The sequence below is a fragment of the Geotrypetes seraphini genome, chromosome 2 (assembly GCF_902459505.1).
Source record: "Geotrypetes seraphini chromosome 2, aGeoSer1.1, whole genome shotgun sequence".
NCBI classification, from domain to species: Eukaryota; Metazoa; Chordata; class Amphibia; order Gymnophiona; family Dermophiidae; genus Geotrypetes; species Geotrypetes seraphini.
Genome location: NC_047085.1, coordinates 190,995,375 through 191,014,124, shown reverse-complemented (window position 1 = coordinate 191,014,124; position 18,750 = coordinate 190,995,375). Strand labels below are relative to the sequence as shown.

The following is an 18,750-nucleotide window of genomic DNA, read 5'->3' as shown; positions in this document are numbered from 1 at the left end:
GAAGGCCTGCATCCCCCCGAAGGCCTGTCCCCCCCTTGAAGGCCTGCCTGCCTATTCCCCTTGAAGGCCTGTCTCCCCCCTTGAAGGCCTGTCCCCCCCTTGAAGGCCTGCACCCCCCCGAAGGCCTGCATCCCCCGAAGGCCTACACCCCCCTCAAAGGCCTGTCCCCCTCTTGAAGGCCTGCCTGCCTGTTCCCCTTGAAGGCCTGCCCCCTGAAGGCCTTTCCCCCCTCGAAGGCCTACATCCCCCTCGAAGGCCTGCCGCCCTGAAGGCCTGCCCCCCTTGAAGGCCTGCCTGCCTGCCTGTTCCCCTTGAAGGTCTGCCCCCCCTGAAGGCCTTTTCCCCCCTTGAAGGCCTTTCCCCCCCGAAGGCCTGCACCCCCCTCGAAGGCCTGCCCCCCTTTGAAGGCCTGCACCCCCACTGAAGACCTACACCCCCCTCGAAGACCTGTCCCCCCCTTGAAGGCCTGCCTGCCTGTCCCCCCCTTGAAGGCCTGCACCCCTCTGACGGCCTGTCACCCCCCCGAAGGCCTGCCTGTCCCCCTTGAAGGCCTGTCCCCCTGAAAGCCTGTCTCTCCCCCCTCCACAAGGTCTGCCTGCCCGCCCCACCCTGAAGGTCTGCTGCCCCCCCCCACTACTTCGAAGGACCGCTCGGACCCACTACCACCACCACAAAGCACTGCTCATTCCCCCGGCCTCCCAGCTTCATTTCCCTGGGGAAACAGCCTTCAGCAAGATCGCGCGATGCCAGCGATCTTTGCTTGCTTCGGCTGATTCCTCCGCCGCGGTCCCGCCCCTCCTCTGACATCAGAGGAGGGGCGGGACCGTGGCGGAGGAAACAGCCGAAGCAGGCAAAGATCGCTGCCATCGCGATCTTCCTGCAGGCTGTTTCCAGACGTGACACCCGGCGCGGGGGGGGGGAAACCGGACCGGACCGGGAGCACCCCCTCAGGGCTTGGCACCCGGGGTGGACCGCCCCTCACGCCCCCCCTTGGTACGCCACTGGCTGCAAGTTAATTTGTTACCTTTTAAACATGATTTAATTTAGACTTGCTAAAGCCGTCTGCAATGACATTCCCTAAGGTCAGACATGAATGATATGATCTCCCAAAGGCCTTTGCTGACATTGGTTAGGGCAACCAAAAATGCTGACTGCTAGCAATGCTAGGCTGACATCTCCCATACTTTTTAAAATTTTTATTCTTTGAAATGAAGGCAAGCTTGCGGAACCCTTCTGTAAACAGCCAGTCTGCCCTTCGTAGATGCCTCTCTTACCTCCAACATTATATCAGCACATCCCCTTGTCCTGCAGAATCTCCACGCTATGAAGATAAACAGTTCCCATTATGAGTTCAAACCTCTGTCTTAGGTTGTACAGTTATCTTGGCGGGGAAACCCAAGATACCATCATTGAGCAAATGAACCACGCATAAGGGATGCAGGAAGCTTTCTCAGGAGGTTCAGGCATAAAGGTACCAAGATGTCACGCGTAGTATGAGATATGAGATCATATATTATGTCTGACCCTGGTATGCAATGCAATAGGCCATGCCCAATCAATCACATTAGAACCAAATTAGCCAAATTAGCAAGTATCAGAGAAGATACTGGAAATTCATGTATAACTGTCTTAAAAGCTAGGAGGAACTTTGTAGGATATGTGTTGTAAAGAAATGTACATGTGCTTCATTTTACAGCAAAGGAAAATCATAACAATACATAGCAAAATTTGTACAATAATTAAGATAACGATATGGTGAATTAAAACATTAAATACGTGATCTGCAATGTGCGAATACCCAAAGAAAAAGTTTCCAAACTGAGACATGAGCGTCTTGTAGCAATTTTTCAACAGTTTGTGTCCATTTTTAAGAGTGACGGTATGAGGTTTTCTTAAGTTGTTCAATGTAGGCATGGAGTTCTGTAAAATTCAGCGGCTTGTGAAATGTCTCGTTCCCCATACCAAGAGGTAGTGGATGCACAGCATGTGAAATAAAGTCTGGAATGTCCATAGAATCATTAGTTACCAGAGGTGTGGAGTAGGTTGTCCCATTACCGTAATGGTGATGGAGGACAGAGGTGAATGACTACACCAGGTATTGTTCAGTAAAGCATTCTTAGGAAGGTGGCTGTCATGAATCCGGGGATCCAACGAACAGGAAGCATTTTGTACTTAAGGTTCTTAATCGGCCATTCCAAAAAGATATGTTTTTGTGTGCTGCATACAACTATTAAGGCACTTCAGAGAGACCATAATTCTGTACTGAATGTATTAAAAAAAAATTATGTCAGAAATGTGTACTGAATCTAGTGAGCACCCTAGAATAAACACAGTATAAAACCTTTTCTTAAAAATATAACCCCTAACTAAGCTATACCTGGGCTAAGAAAACTATAGATAAAAAGAACATTGCGCAATTGGGCTAGTATAAAAGTGGGAAAAGAGCTCTAGGAATGGCCAATGTTATGTCATTACACATCTGTGAGTTAAGGCCCTAGCGTGCCTTTGTAAAAGGAGCCCTAAAAGAAACCAGAAGAAAATATTCCATATCATCCCACAACAGACCACAAAGATCGAGAAAGGAATATGTAATAGTAAAGTTCTACCGATAAAAAATAGAATAAAAGAAAGCAAAGGCTAATAGCAAGATAATTACCCATTTACATTATCTATTACTCATAGCTGAACTACTTTGGGAAGCAGGCAAACCAGACACATTCTTCAAATCTACGAAGGAATGTAATTTCTCTGGAAAAAAAGATATACTTGTATATTCAACACCCAAGTAATTAACAAGACATTTACAAGGATATCGTAGAAAAAGGTTACCTCAAGTGCCAAAGTTTCTTGGCATATGGAATGAAATAATGTATGCTTCTCCTATGTTGCCTGTGAAACATCCAAATATATCTGTATTTTGGGCCCATAAGGAAAACAGCAGATTTTCTGAACTATGGAAACATAAGCCAAGGGAAGACCCAGCAACTTTGCTGGTTAGTGTGGTCTTTGAACAAGACTTGTTCAAAGACCACACTAACCAGAAAAGTTGCACATTTTTTGATATCTTTCATTGATGTATTCAATATTGCTTAAATTCCAAACTTTCCATCCTTCCCTCTCTCTGGGGAGGGGGGAGGGGGTGGGAAACGTTGATGAAGACATTCCTAAAACATCAACCAAATATTTCTTCCAAGTATCAGTATGTGACTAACCCCACACCTTGAGGAAATTCAACACTTGCACTTTGCATGATCTTTGAATAGCCATTTTTTCTTGAATTTATCACCGATTTCAACTCACAGACATTTTGCTCCAAACCCACAATTTTCTCTTCGCATTCTATGCCAAGATTATCTTGCTTTTGAGATGACAATCCAACAATTTGTACTAAGGAACTAATATCAGACAAACATTTGGTGATGGCAGAATCCAGTTTAGCTAGCATTACACAAATAGATTGCAGAAAGAGTTCAGAGCTGGGTCCTGATAGATAACCATTTGCAACTGAAGTTCCAGTCAAACCCATGGACAAGGCAGCTCCAGGTAGCTCTGTCTCTTCTTTGCTAGACACCGCAGCAGAGGACTGATCCTTGCTAACTCCAGGAAGCTTTTCATCCCCTTTCCTAAAGGGAAATGCAACAGATAAGATAACGCAAGTGAGTAAAACCCAGTGGCTGAGAACTTGCAGGAGATGAGCTCCAGCTCTTCCTTTGCACTTGAGAGCCATCCAAAGAAACAAATTATGAGGTAAAGGGCAGTGTTCTCAGCAAAGGCTCAGCATCCTGTCTCCACTTTGACTCTTTATATGGAAACATAATCCCTAGCAATAATACTGCAAGACTACTGCTAGGGATCATTTAGTACCATTTTTGAAGAAGTTAGGCCTGGGGGAGGGGTTAACTGCAGGTGGAGGGGGTGACCACTAGGGGAGCTATTATGGTTGGAAGATTCTGGTTGGGCTGGCACAAGGTGGGTGTTTGACTGGGAGGGCCCAAGTGGTGCTTTCTGTTTAGGAGCAGATACTTCAGTTATAGCTTTTAAAGATGGTCCTTTAAGAGACAGCCAAGAGGCATTTATCTTAAGCAGCCTGCCTCTGAATATATGCTGGGAGCTGTATGGACAAGTAACTGAAATTCTACCATCAAATCCTGAAAAGGTTTAATATAGAGCCAGCCAGGATTGCCAAGGGATCAAATATAAACCAGGCCTCCCTTAAGCCCTGGTGGTCCAGCAGTGAGCTGGAACAGGAGTGATCCTTCCCACATCCTGTCATGGCCAACTGTTAACCACCCCACCTCCTGGACCCCTCTACAACATACCTTTTGAACCCTGATGGTCTAGCAGTGATTTTTTTTCGTTCCTGCCCCGTACGGAGCTGTAATCAGAAATGGCTGCACAAGTTCCAGGGGCAGTCTCGTGAGACTGTGAGAACTTGTGAGACTGCTCCAGGAACTTGTGCAGCCATTTCTAATCGTGGCTCCAATGGGCAGGAGCGAAGAAAAATTGCTCTTGTCCCGCTTCACTGTTAGATCACCACGGTACAAAAGGAATGTTGTATAGAGGATCAGGACAGGACACAGGAAGAATCGCTCCTGTCCCGGCTCACCGCTGGACCACCAGGGCTTAAGGCAGGCTCACAGACTTGAGGACCCAAATATAAACGAAGACCCCCATTTTTGGGCCATGGCACTGGGAAGTAAACGGAAGAGAGCTTGAGAGCGAATGCACAGAAGAGGAGGCACTCGTTTGGCGTGCTGGTAACGCACGTCAATAACTGTGCCTATGTACCAATAACTAGGCCAGAGTGAGCTCGGCTGCTGAGGGAGAGCTGAGAAGAGCAGAATTGGGTCTGGATCAGCACTGGGAAGCTGCTGGGGACCTGGTCTGATGGCGGCCAGATCCTGAAGATTAAGATAGGCCGGAAAGGGCCTGGGCCAGTTGGGAAGGCCTGGAACAGGTGCGGGAACGTGACAATGTGCTGCTTCATGGGGAAAGCCCCAGTTGGAGTATCAGGTGCCCTGGGTGTTTGGGGGGGGGGGTTGCCCCAAAGTGTAGCTGCATCGGGACCCTGGCTGTGGGAATCCAGGGTCCAGAAAGTTATTTTGGAGGCAATGGGAGCCTACAGAATTATTGCACGTGCACAGCTGGTGTGCATGTGCATGAGAAAGAAGAGTAGGCAAAGAGAGGCACAGCTGCCTGATCTTAGCAACCAGGAGGGGGAAGCAGCCCAACGAACTTAGCTCTGCTCATGCCTGCTACTGTTTGAGACACGAGGGGCTAGAGCAAGAGAATAGATACAACATTAATGGAGCTGTGCCTGAGTATTGCAAAAATTATTTTAAACAATAAAATGTCCAAGGGCAAATAAGTGCAGATGGGACAGTTAGCTGAAGTGTGGGGTAAGCTATCAAATACATGTATGAATGTGTTTGAGTGTGTGTGAAAGTGCGGTGTGCATGCAGAGCACATGATGTACGAGTGTGGGTTCTAAAAACATTTGGATACAGTTGAGATTTCTCCTTAGAACTGGGTTGCTGCTGAGGATCTGACTGGGTATAGTGAGTACATATTTGAGGATTATTGGACAGTTTGTCATTTGAAACTGTTGAGTTGAAACTGTCTGTATTGGTTGAAATAGTTGGTGTTTATTGCTGCCATTGTTTGGCCTTACGGACTAAAGGGAACCGATCTAAGTTAATCCATTTTCAACGTTGAGTCATTGTAAATTGTGAAGAGAAGTTTGGTAAAGGAATTTGTTTTCCTGTGAAAAATTGTTAAGAGAAAATTTTGGCCTAATGAATTGGCTTTATTCTGAAAAGGAATAAAGTACAGGCTGTTCTGAAGAAGGTTAATAAATTTACAAACTGGTATTTTTGGTTATAAGAAAAGGGGAGAGTTTTACCTTTAAATGGAGTCCTTTTCAAACTGGGATTTCAGGAAGAAGTTAAGCTACCTGTGAAAACATAAGAGAAGGAGTTAATAAGTTAAAATATTCCTGAATATTGATCTAGCATCAGGATATATTGATAAACATTTTAAGGATTTGAATTGTCGCACTCTATTTAGAGTGTTGCATTTAAATGTATCTGGAGAGATTTTTTTAAATTAAATTAGCTGATTACCCGGCGTTGCCCGGATATTTATTTATCCCAAAATGTCCAACCCCCTACATGTCCCACCCCACTATGTCCCACATGTCCCACCCCACACGTTACCCCCCCCACATGTCCCATATGCCCCACCCCCATGTCCCAACCCCCTACCCTCCACATGTCCCAAAGGAATGTCCCTCTCTATGGGGCTGAACTTAGACTTAAACGGCATCGGGAGTGTTGGTATTCATCTCTGCGAGCCCGAAAACTATGGGTTGGACATTAATATCTGTCGCTTTTGATAATTTTAACATATCACCCCCTTCCCACCCCCACAGTATTTTACCCCGTCCCCCACCTGCACAATATTTTTCCCCAGATAATAAGTCATATGTGTACCAAGTTTGGTTGAAATCTCTCCATGCGTTTCAGAGTTATGCTGTGTATTCATCTGTGAGCCCGAAAACACTATGGGGTAGATACTAAAATCTGTCATTTTCAATCATTTTTACATATCCCCCCCTTCCCACCCCCACAGTGTTTGTCCTCAGATAGTAAGTAATGTGTATGTCAAGTTTGGTTGAAATCTGTCCAAGCATTGAAGAGTTATGCTGGAACATACATACATACACACACACACATATATTCAACTTATAATGTGAAATATTTGACAAAATGAATACAATACAACTAACGCAAAACTTGATTATAAACAACATTTTTAGTTTCACCTCCAGGAGCAAGAACATATAAATTCTTGGGTGAACCCACCCTTGAGCAAGCAACATAGAGTTGTGGGCCGCGAGACCCCCAGAACATATCACCCCAGGTAGTGAGGGATCTGCATACCAAGTTTCGTTCAAATCGGTCAAGCCGTTTTTGAATTACTGTGAGAATGTCAGCTTTTTACATTTTTTCCATTGACATGAATGGGTGAAATCTGATTTTCTGTTTGTAGCTCCGCCCACGTGTGCAGGTGGGCCGCGAGACCCCCAGAACATATCACCCCAGGTAATGAAGGATCTGCATACCAAGTTTCGTTCAAATCGGTCAAGCCGTTTTTGAATTACTGTGAGAATGGCAGCTTTTTACATTTTTTCCATTGACATGAATGGGTGAAATCTGATTTTATGTTTGTAGCTCCGCCCACGTGTGCAGGTGGGCCGCGAGACTCCCAGAACATATCATCCCAGGTAGTGAGGGATCTGCATACCAAGTTTCGTTCAAATCGGTCAAGCCGTTTTTGCGTGATTGCGACACATACATACATACACACATATATACCTCCGATTTTATATATATAGATTTATCATTTTTACATTTTTACATTTTGTACAGAAAGATTGAATGTGTTAACAATTGAAAGGAAAGCAAACTTTTTTAAAATCTTTATTTAGTTTTCAAAGCCAACAAAAAGTGCAAAACAATATACATACAAATAATAATAATCAAATACGCACTTACAATCAATCAGTATCAATACAAAAATAAAACTCCCTCTCCCATCCAACATTTTCCATCAGAGAATAATACCAAACAAAAGATATACCCCCCTCCCCTCCCACTCACCCACCCTCCCCTGGATGTGTGGGAGCTAAAAAACCCGGAAAATAAAGTTAAATGACAACTATAACAACTCTACAAAAGACGTCAATGGACCCCAAACTAATTTGAATATCTTAGTATGCCCTAGCATGTCAGCATTCATTTTCTCATACTTATAACTTAAGCATAAATTTGCCCACCAAAAAGTAAAACTAAGGCAATCCCAATTTTTCCAGTTACGAGTAATCATTTGCATGGCTATCCCGGTCATAATAAGGAAAAGCCGTCATTTATATCTATCCAATGAGAGTTTAAGACAAACTTTTTTATAAGTCAAAAATAATATATCAAACTATCTCAAGTCCTCATGTTTTAGATCCAAATATATCCTGAGTGATCATAAAGGAAAATCATAAAATATCTATAAAGGGAAACATAGGTGTCTGATTAAGGAGCCTATCAAAATTATCTAACTAGATGTTCTTTCCCTTTCCAATTGTTTCAATGCCAGAAAACTAGTAAGTTGAGATGGTTTGAAGAACACATATTTCTTATCATCATGTCTTACAATTCATTTACATGGGAATCGAAGAAAAAATACACCACCTAACTGAGTAACTCCTGGTTTCTGCATAAGAAATTGTCATCTACAATTTTGAGTTTCTCTACTAACATCTGGGAAAACCTGTATTTTCAGGCCAAGAAACTCCTTATATTTGTTCTTAAAGAACATTTTCATTATCCAGTCCTTGTTTGGCAATAATGCCACAGATAATAAAAGAGTAGCTGGATTAGCCAATTCTTTATCAGACATTTCCAAAAACACAGTCAAATCCAGCTGCGGTTCCCGTTGAAACCGAGCCTGATCTGTCACTTGCTGTTCTTGAACTTTTCCAGGTAGATAATAAATCTGTGTAAAGGGAGGTATGGAATCTTCTGGTACATTCAAAATATCTATAAAATATTTCTACATCATCACCCGGGGTGTTATAGAAGAAACTTTGGGAAAGTTCAAGAAACGTAGGTTGTTAGCTTGATAATTGTTCTCAATTGTCTCCAATTTCCTCCTAAGGCTCTGATTATTTTTTTATTATAGTTGATTGAACTTGTTTTATAGTTGTTACCTCTTTCTCAATATTTTCTACTTCAATTTTCATCAAGGATATTTCTTGTTTACTCTCTTTTATTTCATTTTTCTGAAATTGTGAGTTTTTTCCCCCCACTTTAATTTGTTTAGTTAAAAAATTCCCTAGCCTGGAAACTAAATCTGAGATAGAATCAAAGGGTGACTTCAGTGGGTTTATCATAGTGAAAAGAACTTTCATGCAATGTTTGTATAGTCTCACCTTTCATGCTTTCTTTCTGTTGAGCTTGGTTCTTTCCTCCCAGAAATTTCTCTGCCTCAGCGTCTGCCTCAGGACTTAAAAAAAAATCTATCGAGGCACCCATCGGCTGGCTCCAGAATGACACAGCCTCTCGAGGGAGTGCTGCCACTTTGGACGCACTCCCTTCCCGTGGTGAATTAGCGGATGCGCTCCTGTCCAACAGTGATTTGTTCCAAGCTTTTCAAAACCTAGACAAAGCCCCCCTCCATCGATGATGGCCCTCCCTGACATCCCCCTTATAAACCGGCACCCCCCCATGCCAGTGAAAATCAGTGGGAGGGATGCCCATTCCCTCTGGCTATGCCGACCTCCCCCTGCATGAGTAAAACATTGGCAGGATGCCCACTCCATCCTGTCAATGGAGGTTTGCCCCCCACGCCAGGCACCACCTCCCGAACTATCCCATCCCCCTACACACTCCCAAAAAGGCAGGAGGGAGGCCCGCTCCTTCCTGCCATTGGATGCTTCAATGAACCTCCCCCCCGAACTGCCCCCACCAGTATCTTTATCTGAAGAGATCAGGAGGGAGGCTCTGTCCCTCCAGATTTGAGGCTCGCCGATCCAAAATGGGGGGCCTTTCCCTTCTTGGTGCATTCATGTGATGCACAGGAAGGGGCCTAAGACCCTGATTAGCTCAGACGCCTGAGGCTTCTCCTGCCTTTTTTTGGGGTGGTCGGTTGGTCCCCAGTGCCAGTTCATTGGGGGAAGGGGGATGTCGGGGAGTGCTGTCATACACATGCACAATATCTATTCCATGAAAAAAAGCAAGCCAAGCCGCTCCCTGATGACGAGCTGCCACTCCCCCCAATGATAATTGCGGGTCTCCACCAATTCATCGGCAGGATCAGATTGAGATTACGATAAACCTCTGCTCAAATCATTTGCATACAAACTTGTTGAGCATCAGCCTCTCTTTTGGAATTGGCCAAAAATTGGACCGCAGCAGATCCACGTGGTCTTACAGACCCTGTTTAGTGCATCTAGGCCTGTGTTTCCTTTACTTATAAGATACCTGCTCTGCAAATACATACATGTGAAAATAAAAATAAACTTCACCATTTCCTTGGCTGAATATTTAATTTTCCCTACACATCTTCTGTGCCAATTTCATTCTCACTGAGTCATTAACTTCCTTGTACTTAATTCACAGCCATTCAATTACTTTCATTTAAAACAAAGCTCCTTTCTTATGTTCACTGGACCAAGTACAGTGGTACAATATCTGAGTAAGATTTGGCTTTCAGAAGTACTACATCCTGATCCAGCCATTCATAAGCGGCATTGACTGTTTGCCTCTTTCCCTCCAGTCAACAGAAATGGATCAGATTTTTTTTTTTCACATCTGCTACCAAAATAATCTGTTATTATTTCCAACCTCCTTTTTAAAATCAGCTCCTTACTGTAATAGCACTTGTCTGAAAGTTCTAACACAAATCCTTGCTTTCAGAAAATGACAGGCTACCTTAGCCATGGATGGGCCCGGGTGAGCACAAATCCATCCATTTTGGGCTCAGGCCCACTCAGCAATGTCTGGCATTGGTGGATGCTGCACATTTTACACCATTCATAGCTTTTTCTGGTGCAATTCTGTCATCAAAAAAGGCAAGTGCTTCTAGGTGCATGACCAGAACCCATAGATATCTAGAAATGGCTGCAAGCGCCTTATTTGCAACAGTTTTATTCGGATATGTGTTGAGAATAGACAGCAGTTCAATGGAGCCTTAAATCCCATTGGCTTGATGCCATACCACCATCACTGACCCACATGCCAACTCAAAGCTTTCCAGTAAAGGTTTTCCTTCATCATAGTAATGAAAATTGACCAGTTGAAGAACATCCAGTCGACGGGGCCATCTAGCAGTTGACAGCTGACAGACTGATTTCCCAAGGAGCCAGTTTTTGAGTGCAGATCGCAAACTAGATGATGCCTTTCAAAGTAATTATGCACAATCACCTACATACACAACACACAAGCAAATAGTGTATGCTGAAGTGACCTCTAAATACGGTCTAATCAAGCTGAAGTTTGACACATGAGTAAGACATACCAAATGGACATAAGCAAGCCTTGTGGAGACAAGATTTGACGAGGCTGATTTTTTTTCAAGTTTTATTAAAATTTGAGGGATTGCTTAATCTTAATACAACGCGATGAACAAGTCTACAAAACATAATACATCACACAATATGGGGAGTGTCAATAACATGGACCAATTACTAGACAAAAACAGACCCGAAAGGGAAGTGGGGGAAGAAATACAATATATGATAGTAAATGAGACGAATATGAATAAAACAATAGGGAAGGAAGCAACATCGATAAAAGATCTAGCTGAAATTAAAAGTGAAATATGATTCTAAAAAATTAGCAGTCAAAAGCATCTTTAAAAAAAAGCATTTTAACTTGCTTTTAAACCTATCAATAAGACGTTCTTCCCTTATGTGTATTGGGTGGGAATTCCACAGTTGCAGAGCGACGACTGAAAAAAATACTACAGAGGACCACCCTACTGTATACCAGGGGGTGCTGAAAAGTTCTCAGTCCATTCAAGACAGGAATGATGTGGAGCCATGAAACTTACAAGCTATTCCACATATTCACCCCTAAGCTCAACACACTTAGCACATTATGTCTAAAGTTTCTGTAATCCTTCCAAAAAATACTTTAATTCTGCTCTGCTGTTGCAATCAACTCTGAATCACTCAAAAAAATTTTGCCCTTTCAAACTATTTTTAAGGCTTGGAAACAGAAAATAGTCCGATGGAGCAAGATCTGGTGAGTAGGGTGAATGGTCTATGCACTGAAACCCCAACTGCATCAAAACATCCATCGTTTTGTCAGCTTTGTGAGCAGGTCATTGTCTTGCAAAAAGAGAATACCTATCCACAGGTTCCCTTTCCTTTTGCCTTTCAATACCTCCTTTAATTGGCACAGCAAGTTACACCATAGTAGAATTTTGCATTAACTGTTTGGACCCTTGGAACATAGTCAGTCAGTACAACACCTTTCCGAACCCAAAACACTGTGACCATGATCTTTCCTGCTGACTTTTGGGTCTTGAATTTCCTTGGCCTTGGAGAACCTGAGTACTGTCATTCAGTAGCGTAGGGTGGGGATGGACCTTCCCAAGCGCTGTCTTCACTCTCCCACATACTTCTTTAAATGTTCACTGGCTCAAGTAGCATCTTCAACTTGCTGCTCATGCCAGCTTTGGATCCCTTCTGACTTCACTTTCCGATGCCCAAACAGCGGAGAAGAATGAGGGGGATGAGAGAAAGTGTGTGTGTGGAGGGTGGTGCAGCAATGCCAGGTGCCATCACCCCAGGCGACAACCTCCCTCGCTATGCCACTGCTGCCATTGCACGGACTGTTGCTTTATCTCAGGATTATAGTGGTGTAACCATGTTTCATCAACAGTAACTAGTCATTCCAAAAAATTGGCACCAGCTTGCTTAAAATGCTGCAAAATCAACTTGGAAGTGTCCACTCGATGTCATTTCTTGTCAGCGTTCAATCATTTGAGCACCCACTTGGCTGATAGCTTCTGCATACCCAGCTGCTTGTGGATCATACACCCAACACATTCCCTGGATATCTGTAGTGTCTCAGCAATTGTTTTAGCTGATATTTGCCGATATGCTAAAATCAGGTCATCGACATGGTCAACAATTTCAGGAGTTGACACCATTTGAGACTTCCCAAATCGTGCTCCATTTTCGGTCTCATAATCTTCATGCTGAAAATTTACACACCACTTCTTCACTGAGGAGTATGCTGGGCATTTGTCACTCAGTATTTGCATTATACATTCATGGATTTCCTTTGGAGTTTTCTTCTGCAGGAATAGGAACTTCATAATGGCTTAGAGTTCCACACTTGAAAATTCCGCACTTTTCATTGACATGTTTCAATCAATAAGCTGAAACAATGTCAAAACATAGTACCGTATTACGATTCTGCAAACTGATACTTTGCAAAATAAAATAACACTCTTATCAGCTACAGTGACAAAATAACACTCAGAATTTAGGAATTTGGGTGGGCTGAGAACTTTTCATCACTCTCTTGTATACAGCAGGGATACTCTTGAAAGGTATAATAAAAAGCTTCACAGGCTCAGGGAAGGCAAAGATACACTCAATCCAGTGCAATACTCTGTAGGCAATTAGCCATAATCTCATAGTCAGTTCAGCAATCTTCAATCTGTGGTCAATGAACCAGCTGTCACAATGTTCAAACAATATAGTTGGCTTACCTCTGTCCAAACATACTCTAACCATCACCTCATACACACCACTCCTTCCCAGGGCTCCTCTTTCTCCAAAGCTCTTGTCATGTGATGTCTCTTCCTAAGGGACCTCTCTCTACTCATTCCACTCTAGGGGATATAAACTCCTCCTTGCCTGAATCCTGCCCCCATGATTCAGCAGGGTTGCCTTACCTTCCCTAAGGTGACTTACTCTTCCACTCTGTTAGCAAGCACCCCTGCTGTACAGTGGGGTAATTGCAATATCAGTGATGGAGTACCCCTCACAAATCCTCCCCCTCAGCTCAACCCTACTAGGTTGAATGCCTGCTACTACCAAGGCTGAGGGCACTCAGGAACCCCACACTCACAGGAAATCCCCGAGATTGCCCCAGGGCTACCCCCAAATCACCACCCTGCACACTCCATGCCTCAAGCATGTGCACGTGAACAAGGCAAAATAAGCACAGCAGCCATTGGGCCCCATCACACCGATGGCCTTGTAGCCTTTGAACTTGATCGTCCATCATCCACTCAGGAACCGCCCTCTACCACTTGGCATTCCTGGATTTTCTGCTTGCTTCTCCGCATAGCATCCTGTTCATTCTTGAGGCATCTTCTTCTGCGATCCTGTAGTTCCTTCCAAGCCCACTTCTTCCTTTTCATGAACCTGTGGGCTATCACTGATCTATGATCCTGTAAGTCCTTGTCTCCTTCCATAACTAGAGAGGCCAGTATCAGTGGATCCTCTGGCTGCTTTCCTTCTTCTATGTGGAACTGGTGATGAGAGTGCTCATACAGCATACTGCTGTTCCTTTCAGCACTCCTGTCTTCAATATCTGTCAGGTTGCACTCTGCTTGACCTGATACTTCCAGTCCCAGCATCATCGTCTGCTCACAGGGTTCCAATTCACCACGTTCCTGTCATAGTTCTAGGTGAAACACCAACCAAAAACTCATGAGTTTCTTACTCTGAGAACTTCACTGTAATATCCTTTAGCGGCTTCATGGTGGTTCCCTTATAGGCCTGCAGCAACTCACGTAACAGAGCTATATTCTTGGTCACTGTTCTCCAGAACTCAGGGACACTGGACTGGCCCTCCTTCTCAATACTGGTCAGGCCACTTTCTGTCTGCTGTGGTCCCTGAGGTTTCAATCACCCACTTGACACGGCTCTGATTCGCCACAAACTACTTCTATTACCGCTTGAACTAGGGCCTCCTGGCGTCCACTCCAGCCTCTGGGTCCTGCTGCACTCAAACTCTCTTCAGTTCTCGGCTGGCTATCTGTAATGCATATTTCATGGCCCTCGTCAGATTCTTCTTCCAACTGTCTCTAAGTCTTCCATTTGCAGGGACCTCTCCCTGGTCTGGGCCAAGGCATATGCGCTCTGCCTCCTTCTCCATCTGATATCCTTAAGCTATATTCATTCACTTCAATTCCTTCGAGGTTTCCCCCCCCCCCCGGGACTTTCATCTGGGTCAGCTGTGCTAAGCTTTGGGCCAGTTGGCCTTGTAGTGTATGCACTGTATTCTCCATTACTGCTATCCTTCCTTGGTGCTCCTGCGCACTGACATGCTCTGCTCCCATCTTCCCTTGCAGATCTGCCAGCTGCTTGTCAACAATCCATTTATGTCTGCCAGTATGGGTTACTTTCTTTCTCTCATAGGTCCCCTCCTCATAGTGGCTCAAACCCTACACTTTACTCTGAAGCCTAATGTTCAGGTCTTCCCTTATCCGGGTTCTTCCTTTCAATTTCTCACAACTTTGTTATACCCCAGTTAGCTGCTCCTGCAGCCTGGTATATTGCCAACTCCTGCTGCAGCTACTCCACTTCTGCTGCCTCTGCTTTGGCCTGAAAGTCCTTACCCTGGACTATCATAAGGCTTACTTGGTCCTTCAATTCCTGGACCACTTTTTGCTGTTGTGCCAGCTGTTTTTCCATGGCTGTCATCTGCTTCACTCTCTTGGCTACCTCCTCAGTCAGCCTTTTTTCCATTTCCTCCTTTTTTCTGTTCAAGGGCTCTCCTGAGCTCTGCTTTCTGTACTTCTACTTGCTGCAGCATGCCTTCATTCTCTCTCAGTTTTCCATTTTAACTTTGCAACTGATCCTTAACCCCTATCAGCTACCTCTTGAGGGTCTTCTTTTCCTCTCTTAATAGGGCCACAACCTTAGCAGCTAGCCCCTGGACCTCTATCAGCTCAATACAGTGATCAGCTCCTCCAACTTGCTAATAAGATCCTGAGGTGAGTCCTGAACCCAGTGATCTTCATGGGGGTTCTGTTTCTTTTCTTGACTGAGACATCATGGCAAGAAACCAATCTTGGTCTTCACTCACCTCTAAAGTATAGTGGTTGACCTCCTTCCACCTCTTAGACTATGCTTGAGACAGGCACTTAACCTCTACCTGTTGTCCATAACATGTCTCCTTTTCTTTCTTGGGGCTTCTGGGCTTGGGTTGCATCTCAGCCTTTTGCCCAGAGATCACTTGCTTTTGCTGCACAGCTACTTGTTTGGATTCTGTCTTTCTACTTTTATGGGGTATCTGGCTGTTCTTAGCCCAATCTGCAAAGCAGTGCTGCCAGTTTGAATAGATGTTCTCCCATTCCTGCTCACAGATTCCTATATTGGAGTCTCAGTTTTCCACCTTTCACTTCACAAGCAGACAGGTCTTCCTCCAGTATATCCTGGAGTACTGACTTTTAAACAGTAATGCCACTCCAGGATTTCCAGCTGCTCCAGTTGCAACTTCTTTCTCTTACACAGCTTGGAGTCTCTTATTCCCTCTTCTCTGCAGTGCATTCAGGGGCTGGCCTTGTATTAGGACCCCTAGCTCCTGCTCTGATCTGTTCTGGAGTCTATCAACTTTCTTGTTTGCTTTAATTTTAGCAGAAAATTTTACAGTCACCAGGAACTTTTATTTTGCCAGTTCCTCCCAGATGCAATCAGTGTGCTTAATTAGGGAGAACTCTCCAGCTTGCTATCCCTGTTCTCTCACTCCTTGCTCACCAGGTGCCTGTAGCAGTTTAATCAAACTTCAGGTTTGTCAGAGCCTGCTTGTAGCTTCTTACCTGAAACCACAACACAGTCTCACTGCTCTGGTATTATCCCATTTAACCAGCAAAAAAGAAAAGAAAACCTTCTTATCCAGCACTAAGTAAACTGCCTCAAGTCCCTGTCTTGGGGTGAAGCTACTTTCCATATTCCCTTGGAAGAAAGAAAAATGTTTCTACACTCTTGTAGTGAGATCCCAGTCTCTGGAGTAAGTGAATCAGTAGCTAAAAATTCAAACACTGCCACCATATGTAAGATTTCTGGTTGGGTTTTCCAGTAATCCTCGTGCACACTCCCATATATATAAAGCAGGGACACTCTTGAAAGGTATAATGAAAAGCTTTATTCACAGGCTCAGGGAAAGCAAAGATACATTCAATCCAGTGCAGCAGCCTGTACTCTGTAGGCAATTAACCATATCTAATGGTCAGATCAATAGTCCTCAGTCTATGGTCAATGAACCAGCTCTTACAGTGTTCAAGCAATATTGGCGGCTTACCTCAGCCCAGACACTAACCATCACCTCATATACACTCCACTCCTTCCCAGGGCTTCTCTCTCTCCAGAGCTCCTGTCTTGGGATGTCTCTCCCTAAGGGACCTTTCTTATTCCACTCTTGAGCAAATGAACTCCTCCTTGCCTGAGTCCCACTCCCATGACTCAGCAGGGTTGCCTCTCCTCCCCTAAGGTGACCTTCCACTCTGTTAGCTAGCACCCCCTGCTGTACAGTGGGGTAATTGCAGTATCAGTGAGGGAATACCCCTCACTCCATATCGCACAAAAAGACAAAAAAGGTTGCTGCCTATATGTCCCACCCAAATGTATACAACAAACTAAAATAAATCTTAGGTTTATATACCGCATCATCTCCATATTCGTAGAGATGGGATAGAAAGGAACTACAATGAAGGGTTAGAGGTCCAAGTATGAAGAGTTTTTAGAGGGCTTAGAATGTCAGAGATGGAATAAGTATCAGATTTTTGAGAATAGCCAGGTCTTCAGATGTTTGCGGAAAAGTTGGAGAGAGCTCAGGTTCCGAAGAGGGGAGGAAAGGTTGTTCCAGAGCTCGGTGATTCTGAAGTAAACTAAACTAAACCTTTTACTAAACAACTATTACCACAACTTTTACTAAACAACTATTACCACAAAGAGAGGCTATAAAAATGTCAAAAGGACACAAATAAGGTTGCTATCTTTGTCTCTCCCACACCTCACCTCTCCAGCTGTGTTGTTCAGTCTCTCTGTGCATTAAAGAAACTTACTAGGAGGAGGGAGTCCATGAAGAATGTGCAATAGGCAGGCAGGCATGCACAGGAGAAGGGGGTTCGGTGTCTAGTATGTCCCTTACACTGCTTTCACATCCTGCTGGAATCCCAAGGATGCAAAAAAGGAGTTCTGAGGCCATATGTGACCTGTGGGTCATGTGTTGGAGACCATTGGAATAGAGAGAGAACAAAAGATACCTGAAGAAAAGGATTGAACAAGATTCTAGACCTGGGGGAAAAGAGAGAGGGAGTCATGGAGCAAAGGAGAGTTGACAGATGCTGGACTGGGGGAGTAGAGGGAAGAGAGAGAAAGACTGGTCTGGGCAAGAGATGCTTGTCCAACAGAGAGAGGGACAGAGATGCCAGACTACAGAAGGTGGGTGGAGGGTCAGAGGGGTGCTGGAGGAAGAAAAGAGAGAGGGCACATATGGAGAGACAGGGACACAAAAGAGATGCTGATTCTGGAGGGATCATAGTAATAATGACACAGAAAGAAGACACTGGACAGGGAAGAGTCACAAAAGGAAAACAGATGATGCATATAGAGAAGAAAAATCAAAAGGACAGGAGACTCTGGAGACAGTTATGAAAAAACAGAAAAGCAGAAGTGAAACACTAGGAACAAATCAACACTCAGACAACAAAGATGGGAAATATGCATCCTCCCTGCCTCCTCAGTCCCCACTAGCTTGGGAGTGATGGCGTTATTAGAGGGGGGGGGGGCATCTCAATTTTTCTGCCCATAGCCCATTCAATCCTAGCTATACCACTGTTGGCCAGCATTCCGACATCTTTTCACTCCACCCCTCTCTATCTTTTAAAGCAGGGGTGTCCAACCTTTTGGCTTCATTGGGCCCGTTGGCCGAAAAAAATGTTTCTGGGGCCGCACAAACTTTCAAATGCTGCAGCAAGACACAGAAGGGAGCCGGCAAGATGGTAAACACCTGGGGGCAGCAGAGGAAAACACTGCATCGCCCTTGACCGGGGCCACACAAAATACTTCATGGGGCCGCATGCAGCCCTCAGGCCGCAGGTTGGACACCCCTATTTTAAAGCCTTCAATACTTTACTGGCAACAAGTGGGACTTACATCAGCTACCTTCTCTCTGATGTATTTTCCTGTTTTTGGCATAGTGGGATCATTACAAAAGGAAAGCTCGG

At 44.4% G+C, this 18,750-nt stretch overlaps 1 long non-coding RNA gene across 1 annotated transcript; it reads right to left on the bottom strand.

The window, feature by feature from the left end:
- Nucleotides 1–2,575: 2,575 nt before the first annotated feature.
- On the bottom strand, nt 2,576–16,982 carry LOC117353520. The gene is made up of 3 exons (XR_004537966.1): nt 16,824–16,982; nt 5,903–5,953; nt 2,576–3,623 (listed from the first exon to the last, which is right to left on the bottom strand). It is a non-coding gene; the product is annotated as an uncharacterized LOC117353520 (long non-coding RNA).
- Between the last annotated feature and the right edge of the window lie 1,768 nt (nt 16,983–18,750).